Genomic DNA, 9,984 nt, shown 5'->3' on the forward strand with positions numbered 1-9,984 from the left:
TGTGTCTCACACACACACACACACACACACACACACACACACACACACACACACACACACACACACACACACACAATGTGAGGACTGTGTCTCCTCTTCTTCACTCACACCAGCCTCTTTGTTTTGTCCACATTGTCGCCTACTTGTGGAGAACATCAGCCAGGCAAAAAAACAAACAAACAAACGCTGGCATTCTTAGAAAAAACACAATAATCTACTCGGCAAAGTTCTGCTGTGTCTGGGTGTTGTTGATATATGTCGTTGTTACAATGTGGTGATTCTAGAAATGTCCTCGGGCTTTCTTTCGTTCTGCTTTTGTGCGACGGGCTTGTAGAAGAAGTTGACTTTTATTTATTGTCGTCTCCTGGTGCGTGTACACGGTCTCTAATTAGGGGCGGATCAAACAAAAACATTAATATTGACACCTGTGGCTGTAGGCAACCTCCTTATACACTATATTGCCAAAAGTATTTTGCCACCCATCCAAATGATCAGAATCTGGTTTGTAAACCAAGCACTTCGGCATGGAGACTGTTTCTACAAATGTTTGTGAAAGAATGGGCCCCTTTCAGTGATTTCCAGCATGGAACTGTCATCGCCACTGGACTTTAAAGCAATGGAGATGCGTTCTCTGGAGTGATGAATCACGCTTTTCCATCTGGCAATCTGATGGGCGAGTCTAGGTTTGAAGGATTTTTTTGAACGGTACATTTCGGACTGCATTGTGCCAAGTGTGAAATTTGGTGGAGGAGGAATTATGGTGTGAGGTTGTTTTTCAACAACATTGATTTCATTGTGTTATTTTTATTTTTTTAGCAAAACTATTTTATATATATGTAAAATTTCATCGAGTTGGAGTTAGTTGCAGTGAAAGGAACTTTGAATGCTTCAGGATACCAAAACCATTTTGGACAATTCCACACTCCCAACCTTATGGGAACAGTTTGGAGCGGGCCTACTTCCTTTTCCAACATGGTTGTGCACCAGTGCATAAAGTAAGGTCCATAAAGACATGGATGACAGAGTCTGGTGTGGATGAACTTGACTGGCCTGCACAGAGTCCTGACCTGAACTCGATAGAACACCTTTGGAATGAATTAGAAGAGAGCCTGAGAGCCAGGCCTTCTCGACCTCACCAAAAAAAAAAGTAAAAAAATAAGTGTGTAATTGTTTTGTTGTCAAATGTTAAGGTGGTATTGTTAAATAGGTGTCTAATTGTTTTGTTGTCAAATGTTAAGGTGTTATTATTAAATACGTTTATAATTGTTTTGTTAAATGTTAAGGTGGTATTATTAAATAAGTGTATTATTGTTTTTTTGTCAAATGTTAAGGTGGTATTATTAAATACGTTTATAATTGTTCTGTTAAATGTTAAGGTGGTATTATTAAATAGGTGTATAATTGTTTTGTTGTCAAATGTCAAGGTGGTATTATTAAATAAGTTTATAATTGTTTTGTTAAATGTTAAGCTGGTATTATTAAATAAGTGTATAATTGTTTTTCATCAAATGTTAAGGTGGTATTATTAAATAAGTGTATAATTGTTTTGTTGTCAAATGTTAAGGTGGTATTATTAAATAATTTTATAATTGTTTTGTTGTCAAATGTTAAAGTGGTATTATTAAAAAAATGTGCAATGTTTTTTTGTCAAATGTTAAGGTGGTATTGTTAAATAAGTTTATAATTGTTTTGTTAAATGTTGAGGTGGTATTATTAAATAGGTGTATAATGGTTTTGTTGTCAAATGTTAAGGTGGTATTATTAAATGAGTATATAATTGTTTTGTTGTCAAATGTTAAGGTGGTATTATTAAATAAATGTACAATGTTTTTTGGTCAAATGTTAAGGTGGTATTGTTAAATAAGTTTATAATTGTTTTGTTAAATGTTAAGGTGGTATTATTAAAAAGGTGTATGATCATTTTGTTGTCAAATGTTAAGGTGGTATTATTAAATAAGTGTATAATTGCTTTGTTAAATGTTAAGGTGGTATTATTAAATAAGTGTTCAATTGTTTTGTTGTCAAATGTTAAGGTGGTATTATTAAATAAGTTTATAATTGTTTTGTCAAATGTTAAGGTGGTATTATTAAGTAATTTTATGTTTTTTTTGTCAAATGGTAAGTTGGTATTATTAAATAAATTTATGTTTTTTTTGTCAAATGTTAAGGTGGTATTATTAAATAAATGTATGTTTTTTTTGTCAAATGTTAAGGTGGTATTATTAAATAATTGTGTAATTGTTTTTTGTCAAATGTTAAAGTGGTATTTTTAAATAAATGTACAATGTTTTTTTTGTCAAATGTTAAGGTGGTATTGTTAAATAAGTTTATAATTGTTTTGTTAAATGTTAAGGTGGTATTATTAAATAAGTATATAATTGTTTTGTTGTCAAATGTTAAGGTGGTATTATTAAACAAGTTTATAATTGTTTTGTCAAATGTTAAGGTGGTATTATTAAATAAATTTATGTTTTTTTTGTCAAATGTTGTGACAGGTCTCCAGCCATCATCGTGTGGGTTTCCGTGACCATCGCTGCAAGACACATCGTAGCAGGTTGGACTCTCATTTATTATTTCAATTAATGAGTTTTCTTGCCAGTCAGTCGCGGCAATTTCTAGCGCGCCGTTCCTTCCTGCTCATCTCGCTCTGGGTCGACCTCGTCGTCTTCGTGGTCTGTTGTTTGCCGTGGCTTCCTCTCCTACTTCTGCCCCGATTGGTCCTCCTTCTCCCCTTTTATGCTGCAGAAGAATATGTAAGGATTGAGAGCAGGTTTGCGAACGACGCACCTGACTCTGATGGCTGCAGTGTCGCTCCAGGCGTGCCCCGCCTCTCTGCTCCGCTGCATGCTCCGCCTCCTGGCCGCCATCTTGGGCAGGACCACCGTTTGTCCGAGCCTGCTGTCGGCTCGTCGGCTCCGTCTCTCCACGCTGGTATTATAAATAAGTTTATAATTGTTCTCCTATTTTCTAGAACAGTGTAGTGTGCTGCTGCAGAAGTGCTGAGTCATCACTGTGCGCCGTCATTAGCATTGTTAGCTGGGCCGCAAAAGACAGTGTTTCACACGGCGGCCTGCAGCAGCACCGGAGCGCACTGCCGTTGCCTAGCAACTGAACGAATCCGGCGGCGCTTTTTATAAAAAGGTGATATCGTGTGGAATCATGAGGTATCACTCGGACTCATTCTGCATGCACCGTATCGTTTTTTAGAGGAGGGGCCAATCGCCATGGCGCCGTAAACAGGAAGCATCACGATATTTCATATCTTTTACCCCCGTTCACCCCTTTTTTTTGTTTGTTTGGTACTCTTGTTCCACTCCATCCATCCTTCTGGGGTTACCATGGCAACCGGGGTGAGAAGGATGCTGGATGAGGTCCTGGGATAATTAGCAGCTGGTTAAGCAGCACAGTGTGAATGGATGCTGGGTAATCGGCCGGGAAGAGATCAAAACTACTTCTGAGTGAGCACGATACAACAAAACAGGTGTGAGACTTAGTTTGCACCAGGAATGAGAAAAAAATATGTTTATTAATGTCGGTGTTTTTGTACAAATATTCACGAAGTAAAAGGCAGCTTTTGTGAAATAGTAGGTGACAAAACTCAGTGTATAATTGTTTTGTTGTTAAATGTTAAGGTGGTATTATTAAATAAGTTTATACTTGTTTTGTTGTCAAATGTAAAGGTGGTATTATTAAATAAGTGTATAATTGTTTTGTTGTAAAATGTTAAGGTGGTATTATTAAATAAGTTTATAATTGTTTTGTTAAATGTTAAGGTGGTATTACTAAATGAGTGTATAATTGTTTTGTTGTCAAATATTAAGGTGGTATTGTTAAATAAGTTTATAATTGTTGTCAAATATTGGGGTGGTATTTTTAAATAAGTGTATAATTGTTTTGTTGTCAAATGTTAAGGTGGTATTATTAAATAAAGTGTATTTTTGTTTTTTGGTCAAATGTTAAGGTTGTATTATTAAATAAGTGCGTAATTGTTTTGTTAAATGTTAAAGTGGTATTATTAAATAAGTGTATAATTGTTTTGTTGTCAAATGTTAAGGTGGTATTATTAAATAAATGTATGATGTTTTTTGGTCAAATGTTAAGGTGGTATTATTAAATATGTTTATAATTGTTTTGTTGTCAAATGTTAAGGTAGTATTATTAAATAAGTGTATAATTGTTTTGTTGTAAAATGTTAAGGTGGTATTATTAAATAAGTTTATAATTGTTTTGTTAAATGTTAAGGTGGTATCATTAAATAAGTGTATAATTGTTTTGTTGTCAAATGTTAAGGTGGTATTATTAAATAAGTGTATAATTGTTTTGTTAAGTGTTAAAGTCGTATTATTAAATAGGTGTATAATTGTTTTGTTGTAAAATGTTAAGGTGGTATTATTAAATAAGTGTATAATTGTTTTGTAGTCAAATGTTAAGGTGGTATTATTAAATAAGTTTACAATTGTTTTGTTAAATGTTAAGGTGGTATCATTAAATAAGTGTATAATTGTTTTGTTGTCAAATGTTAAGATGGTATTATTAAATAAGTGTATAATTGTTTTGTTAAGTGTTAAGGTGGTATTACTAAATGAGTGTATAATTGTTTTGTTGTCAAATGTTAAGGTGGTATTATTAAATAAGTTTATAATTGTTGTCAAATGTTGGGGTGGTATTTTTAAATAAGTGTATAATTGTTTTGTTGTCAAATGTTAAGGTGGTATTATTAAATAAGTGTATACTTATTTTGTTGTCAAATGTCAAGGGGGTATTATTAAATAAAGTGTATTATTGTTTTTTGGTCAAATATTAAGGTTGTATTATTAAATAAGTGCGTAATTGTTTTGTTAAATGTTAAAGTGGTATTATTAAATAAGTGTATAATTGTTTTGTTGTCAAATGTTAAGGTGGTATTATTAAAAAAAATGTATGATGTTTTTTGGTCAAATGTTAAGGTGGTATTATTAAATAACTTCATGATTATTTTCTTAAATGTTAAGGTAGGATTATTAAATAATTGTATAATATTTTGTTGTCAAATGTTAAGGTGGTATTATTAAATAAGTTCATAATTGTTTTGTTAAATGTTAAGGTAGTATTATTAAATAAACGTATAATGTTTTTTGGTCAAATGTTAAGGTGGTATTATTAAATAATTGTATAATATTTTGATGTCAAATGTTAAGGTGGTATTATTAAATAAGTTCATAATTGTTTTGTTAAATGTTAAGGTAGTATTATTAAATAATCGTATAATTTTGTTGTTGTCAAATGTTAAGGTGGTATTATTAAATAAATTCATAATTGTTTTGTCAAATGTTAAGGTGGTATTATTAAATAATTGTATAATTTTGTTGTTGTCAAATGTTAAGGTGGTATTATTAAATAATTGTATCACGGTGGGAGAGGGGTTAGTGCGTCTGCCTCACAATACGAAGGTCCTGCAGTCCTGGGTTCAAATCCAGGCTTGGGATCTTTCTGTGTGGAGTTTGCATGTTCTCCCCGTGAATGCGTGGGTTCCCTCCGGGTACTCCGGCTTCCTCCCACTTCCAAAGACATGCACCTGGGGATAAGTTGATTGGCAACACTAAAATTGGCCCTAGTGTGTGAATGTGAGTGTGAATGTTATCTGTCTATCTGTGTTGGCCCTGCGATGAGGTGGCGACTTGTCCAGGGTGTACCCCGCCTTCCGCCCGATTGTAGCTGAGATAGGCGCCAGCGCCCCCCGCGACCCCAAAAGGGAATAAGCGGTAGGAAATGGATGGATGGATGGATGGATAAATGTTTTGTTGTCAAATGTTAAGGTGGTATTATTAAATAGATGTATAATTGTTTTGTTGTCAAATGTTAAGGTGGTATTATTAAATAAATATATAATGTTTTTTGTCAAATGTTAAGGAAGTATTAATAAATAAGTTTATAATTGTTTTGTTGTCAAATGTTAAGGTGGTATTATTAAATACGTTTATAATGGTTTTGTTGTCAAATGTTAAGGTGGTATTATTAAATATGTTTATAATTGTTTTGTTGTCAAATGTTAAGGTGGTATTATTAATTAAGTCTATAATTGTTTTGTTGAATGTTAAGGTGGTATTATTAAATAAGTGTATAATTGTTTTGTTGAATGTAAAGGTGGTATTATTAATTAAGTTTATAATTGTTTTGTCAAATGTTAAGGTGGTATTATTAAATAAGTATGTAATTGTTTTGTTGTCAAATGTTAAGGTGGTTTTATTAAATAAGTGTTTAATGTTTTTTGTCAAATGTTAAGGTGGTATTATTAAATAAGTGTATAATTGTTTTGTTGTCAAATGTTAAGGTGGTATTATTAAATAAGTGTGTAATTGTTTTGTAGTCAAATGTTAAGGTGGTATTATTAAATAAGTGTATAATTGTTTTGTTGTCAAATGTTAGGGTGGTATTATTAAATAGGTGTATAATTGTTTTGTTGTCAAATGTTAAGGTGGTATTAAATAAGTGTGTAATTGTTTTGTTGTCAAATGTTAAGGTGGTATTAAATAAGTGTGTAATTGTTCTGTTGTCAAATGTTAAGGTGGTATTATTAAATAAGTTTATAATTGTTTTGTTGTCAAATGTAAAGGTGGTATTATTAAATAAGAGTATAATTGTTTTGTTGTCAAATGTTGAGGTGGTATTATTAAATAAGTGTATAATTGTTTTGTTGTCAAATGTTAAGGTGGTATTATTAAATAAATGTGTAATTGTTTTTTGTCAAATGTTAAGGTGGTATTATTAAATAAGTGTTTAATGTTTTGTTTTAAAATGTTAAGGTGGTATTATTAAATAAATGTGTAATTGTTTTTTGTCAAATGTTAAGGTGGTATTATTAAATAAGTGTTTAATGTTTTGTTGTCAAATGTTAAGGTGGTATTATTAAATAAGTGTATACTTATTTTGTTGTCAAATGTCAAGGGGGTATTATCAATTCAGTGTATCTTGTCAAATGTTAAGGTGGTATTATTAAATAAAGTGTATTATTGTTTTTGGTCAAATGTTAAGGTTGTATTATTGAATAAGTGTGTAATTGTTTTGTTAAGTGTTAAAGTGGTATTATTAAATAAGCGTATAATTGTTTTGTTGTCAAATCTTAAGGTGGTATTATTAAATAAATGTATGATGTTTTTTGGTCAAATGTTAAGGTGGTATTATTAAATAAGTTCATAATTGTTTTGTTAAATGTTAAGGTAGTATTATTAAATAAATGTATAATGTTTTTTGGTCAAATGTGAAGGTGGTATTATTAAATAATTGTATAATTGTTTTGTTGTCAAATGTTAAGGTAGTATTATTAAATAAATATATAATGTTTTTTGTCAAATGTAAAAGTGGTATTATTAAATACGTTTATAATTGTTTTGTTGTCAAATGTTAAGGAAGTATTATAAAATAAGTTTATAATTGTTTTGTTGTCAAATGTTAAGGTGCTATTATTAAATACGTTTATAATTGTTTTGTTGTCAAATGTTAAGGTGGTATTATTAAATACGTTTATAATTGTTTTGTTGTCAAATGTTAAGGTGGTATTATTAAATAAGTGTATAATTGTTTTGTTGTCAAATGTTAAGGTGGTATTATTAAATAAGTGTATAATTGTTTTGTTGAATGTAAAGGTGGTATTATTAAATAAGTTTATAATTGTTTTGTCAAATGTTAAGGTGGTATTATTAAATATGTTTATAATTGTTTTGTTGTCAAATGTTAAGGTGGTATTATTAAATAAGTCTATAATTGTTTTGTTGAATGTTAAGGTGGTATTATTAAATAAGTGTATAATTGTTTTGTTGAATGTTAAGGTGGTATTATTAAATATGTTTATAATTGTTTTGTTGTCAAATGTTAAGGTGGTATTATTAAATAAGTCTATAATTGTTTTGTTGAATGTTAAGGTGGTATTATTAAATACGTTTATAATTGTGTTGTCAAATGTTAAGGTGGTATTATTAAATAAGTATGTAATTGTTTTGTTGTCAAATGTTAAGGTGGTATTATTAAATAAGTGTTTAATGTTTTTTTGTCAAAAGTTAAGGTGGTATTATTAAATAAGTGTATAATTGTTTTGTTGTCAAATGTTAAGGTGGTATTATTAAATAAGTGTGTAATTGTTTTGTAGTCAAATGTTAAGGTGGTATTATTAAATAAGTGTATAATTGTTTTGTTGTCAAATGTTAAGGTGGTATTACTAAATACGTGTATAATTGTTTTGTTGTCAAATGTTAAGGTGGTATTAAATAAGTGTGTAATTGTTCTGTTGTCAAACGTTAAGGTGGTATTATTAAATAAGTTTATAATTGTTTTGTTGTCAAATGTAAAGGTGGTATTATTAAATAAGAGTATAATTGTTTTGTGGTCAAATATTAAGGTGGTATTATTAAATAAGTGTATAATTGTTTTGTTGTCAAATATTAAGGTGGTATTATTAAATAAATGTGTAATTGTTTTTTGTCAAATGTTAAGGTGGTATTATTAAATAAGTGTTTAATGTTTTGTTGTAAAATGTTAAGGTGGTATTATTAAATAAGTGTTTAATGTTTTGTTTTAAAATGTTAAGGTGGTATTATTAAATATGTTTATAATTGTTTTGTTGTCAAATGTTAAGGTGGTATTATTAAATAAGTCTATAATTGTTTTGTTGAATGTTAAGGTGGTATTATTAAATAAGTGTATAATTGTTTTGTTGAATGTTAAGGTGGTATTATTAAATATGTTTATAATTGTTTTGTTGTCAAATGTTAAGGTGGTATTATTAAATAAGTCTATAATTGTTTTGTTGAATGTTAAGGTGGTATTATTAAATACGTTTATAATTGTGTTGTCAAATGTTAAGGTGGTATTATTAAATAAGTATGTAATTGTTTTGTTGTCAAATGTTAAGGTGGTATTATTAAATAAGTGTTTAATGTTTTTTTGTCAAAAGTTAAGGTGGTATTATTAAATAAGTGTATAATTGTTTTGTTGTCAAATGTTAAGGTGGTATTATTAAATAAGTGTGTAATTGTTTTGTAGTCAAATGTTAAGGTGGTATTATTAAATAAGTGTATAATTGTTTTGTTGTCAAATGTTAAGGTGGTATTACTAAATACGTGTATAATTGTTTTGTTGTCAAATGTTAAGGTGGTATTAAATAAGTGTGTAATTGTTCTGTTGTCAAACGTTAAGGTGGTATTATTAAATAAGTTTATAATTGTTTTGTTGTCAAATGTAAAGGTGGTATTATTAAATAAGAGTATAATTGTTTTGTGGTCAAATATTAAGGTGGTATTATTAAATAAGTGTATAATTGTTTTGTTGTCAAATATTAAGGTGGTATTATTAAATAAATGTGTAATTGTTTTTTGTCAAATGTTAAGGTGGTATTATTAAATAAGTGTTTAATGTTTTGTTGTAAAATGTTAAGGTGGTATTATTAAATAAGTGTTTAATGTTTTGTTTTAAAATGTTAAGGTGGTATTATTAAATAAATGTGTAATTGTTTTTTGTCAAATGTTAAGGTGGTATTATTAAATAAGTGTTTAATGTTTTGTTGTCAAATGTTAAGGTGGTATTATTAAATAAGTGTATACTTATTTTGTTGTCAAATGTCAAGGGGGTATTATCAATTCAGTGTATCTTGTCAAATGTTAAGGTGGTATTATTAAATAAAGTGTATTATTGTTTTTTGGTCAAATGTTAAGGTTGTATTATTGAATAAGTGTGTAATTGTTTTGTTAAATGTTAAAGTGGTATTATTTAATAAGTGTATAATTGTTTTGTTGTCAAATGTTAAGGTGGTATTATTAAATAAATGTATGATGTTTTTTGGTTAAATGTTAAGTTGGTATTATTAAATAAGTTCATAATTATTTTCTTAAATGTTAAGGTGGTATTATTAAATAATTATAATTCTTTTGTTGTCAAATGTTAAGAAATTGTGACCTTTTTCTTGTGAAATTGCCCCAAAAAATTATTCAAACAACATTTTTATATTTGCATAGT

This window comes from Nerophis ophidion, linkage group LG03 (assembly GCF_033978795.1).
Source record: "Nerophis ophidion isolate RoL-2023_Sa linkage group LG03, RoL_Noph_v1.0, whole genome shotgun sequence".
In the NCBI taxonomy this organism is placed as follows: domain Eukaryota; kingdom Metazoa; phylum Chordata; class Actinopteri; order Syngnathiformes; family Syngnathidae; genus Nerophis; species Nerophis ophidion.